This window comes from Brassica oleracea, chromosome C1 (assembly GCF_000695525.1).
Source record: "Brassica oleracea var. oleracea cultivar TO1000 chromosome C1, BOL, whole genome shotgun sequence".
In the NCBI taxonomy this organism is placed as follows: Eukaryota; Viridiplantae; Streptophyta; class Magnoliopsida; order Brassicales; family Brassicaceae; genus Brassica; species Brassica oleracea.
In genome coordinates, this window is record NC_027748.1 from 29531118 (window position 1) to 29531410 (window position 293).

Below are 293 nucleotides of genomic sequence, written 5' to 3' on the forward strand. Positions count from 1 at the left end.
CTTTCATTAAAATTTGATTCATTATTAATAATTTGTTTCTTATATTAGGTTCAACCGATCCGGGAACGGGATCAGCGCATGGATCAACAATATGATGTACTCGAACCTCAGCAAGGGATATCCGACTTTCACTCACTTCCCTGCCGAGGAACAGGAGATGTGGTTTCGTCAGTTTGCGGTAAGTATTCTAATATTTTAACTTATATTTTTAATCTTTAATATAAAATTTCTACAAATTGTGTTTTTTTTTCAGCAAGAGTTCACCTGGAATCCCGATCACACGAACTTTATCC